At 31.2% G+C, this 2,372-nt stretch overlaps 1 pseudogene; it reads right to left on the bottom strand.

Moving 5' to 3' along the window:
* LOC111450821 overlaps positions 1-584 on the bottom strand; it is a 2,757-nt pseudogene extending 2,173 nt beyond the window's left edge.
* Between the last annotated feature and the right edge of the window lie 1,788 nt (positions 585-2,372).

Raw genomic sequence — 2,372 nt, 5'->3', positions numbered from 1 at the left:
GAACATCCAATAAAGTTGTTGGTTGAGAGAAGAGTTGGTGACCGGAGACAAGATTTGGTTTTGAGAAAGAAGTTGAGAAGACAAAGCCGTAGAACCAGCCACTGCGAAATTCACACCATGCCTTGTCAATGCATCTTTGTTCAAATAAGGGTTCACCAAGGGAAGTCCAGCATCCAAAGCTGCAAATTGAAAGGGGAATATGGCATAACATTAGACACCAATTTGGGGGGTTTGGGAATATTAGTAAAATAAAAGGTTAAAAGGAAGGGATACCAAAGTAATCGATCATAAGAAGACCATTGGAGCAGCGACCAGTGGATTTGTTGAAGAACGTTTCACCGTAAGGAAGATGAGAAAATGGGGTGTTGGGGTTTTGACGAATGAGATTTCCGGTGTCGGAAATTGAATCGCCGAGTTGGTAAATAGCGTCGAACATACAAGTTTTGAGTAGATGGGCTTTGGATGAAGGACAGCCAAGAACTGAAAGAAGAAGAAGAAGAACAAGAAGAACAATAGAGGAAGGAGATTTGGTGGAAGCCGCCATTGTTGAACAACTTCTGAATTGGAATTGGAATTGTTGAATGGTGGAAGGGTGAGAGGTTTGGTTTTATAGGTGACTATCTTTTTCCCAATCCTCTTGGGAAGATAAAAGGGTTTTGATTTGTTTTTGAATTTCCTAATCCTTTAAGGATAGGATTCCAACTTCGCTAAATCTTCGGAAATTTCAAATTGGTTTCCTTTTTAGATTTTAGTTTTTATTAGTTTTGTTTTAGGAAATATAAATTCAAATATTATTTCAAAAGAAAAAAGCTATTGAATTTATAAATTTAAAATAAATGAATCTTCTCAGTTTAGGATAGGATAGATCAAATCAAATTTAAATTCTAGAAATCTATCATATATAAGATTAGAAGGTTGACAATCAATTAGACTTTTCAAAACAAAAAAAAACATGTAGGTATTTATTTGACCTAAAGTTAAAAGTTAAAGAAACTTGAAAAGTTTGAAACTAAATAGATGTAAACGTGCATGTATGTAAACACTCAAAGATTCAAACTTGATCTGTTTGATTTTAAAAATCTAAGTTACAAACTTTGCACGTATATTATTGAGATTTTTTTTTTTTTATTGGAATGAGAGGTCTATCACAGTTGATAATACAAGTTTTAATGATACAGCTATCTCGTATCTTATGAGAAAGCTTAAAAGTTTGAATTCACTTGTCTTATCTTAGATAGAGAAATATTAGTGTTGTTCCAAATAATTAACTTGAATGTGAATGCAAGGTTTATTCACAAGGTTTAAAAAAAAGCATGACTCCATTTCCAGTGTTAGTGAGGTAGGTTGGATCATCCCTTGAGATTGACAAAAATTAAGATTGTGTTTAACCCGAAAAAATTGAAGGTAAGGTACTTGTTTATTTGGATGTGGCAACTAAATGAAATTCCATCTATTTAATGTTTGATCATGCCTTAAAAGTTGAGAAAAATCTTCTAAGTATTGGAGGAAGAATTAGATTATGTTGAGTACTTTAAAGAAGGGGATCATGGAAACGAAAAGAATATGGCTACCAACCATTGATGATTGAAAAAAAACGTTGTGTAAAGTTTTTGAAGGTTTTATATGATGTCATTAAAAACATAAGTTGTTCTTTATAACTTCTAATTCTTATTTTCATGAATTTGGGGTATTCAATAATTTTTAATTGGGTGGAGTACAAATGTGAACTATGTTTTAAGTAATATGAGTTCAAATATGAGTTTAGTTGTGAACTCCAGACCAATATTTCGGTTGATTTAGCTTGGGTTTGATACGCTCCAACCCTTTCGTACTAGTTTCAACTCTTGGGATGCTTTTAAGGTTAGTATGACTACTTTTAGCTAGTTTAAAATGTTTGGAGTAAATTTTAAGGTTAGTATGACTATTTTTAGCTAGTTTAAAATGTTTGGAGTAAAGTTTATCATGCAAAAATTAGGTTTAGCTAGTTAAAATAATTTGGAGTTAAGTCTACATTATTTTATGCAAAATTAGGCTTACCACTCTAAATTATTTTATACAAATTTAGGTTTAGCTAACTTAAATCATCATGAGTTTAAATTATTTTATGAAAATTTTGGTTGAGCTAGTTTAAATTATGTTATGCAAAATTAGATGACCCAATTCCAAGGTAGAATTCTTATTTAGAATTGTAGAGAGCAACGATAAACTAGCATCAAGATGTCGTAATAGCTTCGGCCTAGCCAACCAAGTAAGTGACTCAACTATCAGTTGGTTGGAAGAATTGCTTGATGTGTGACGAAATAGTAATAGTAATAATAATAATAATAATAATAATAATAATAATAATAATAATAATAATAATAATAATAATA

Source organism: Cucurbita moschata, unplaced genomic scaffold, assembly GCF_002738365.1.
Source record: "Cucurbita moschata cultivar Rifu unplaced genomic scaffold, Cmos_1.0 Cmo_Scf00012, whole genome shotgun sequence".
Classification (NCBI taxonomy): Eukaryota; Viridiplantae; Streptophyta; class Magnoliopsida; order Cucurbitales; family Cucurbitaceae; genus Cucurbita; species Cucurbita moschata.
Note: the sequence above shows the minus strand (reverse complement) of the source record. Positions and strands in the feature narration are given on the sequence as shown.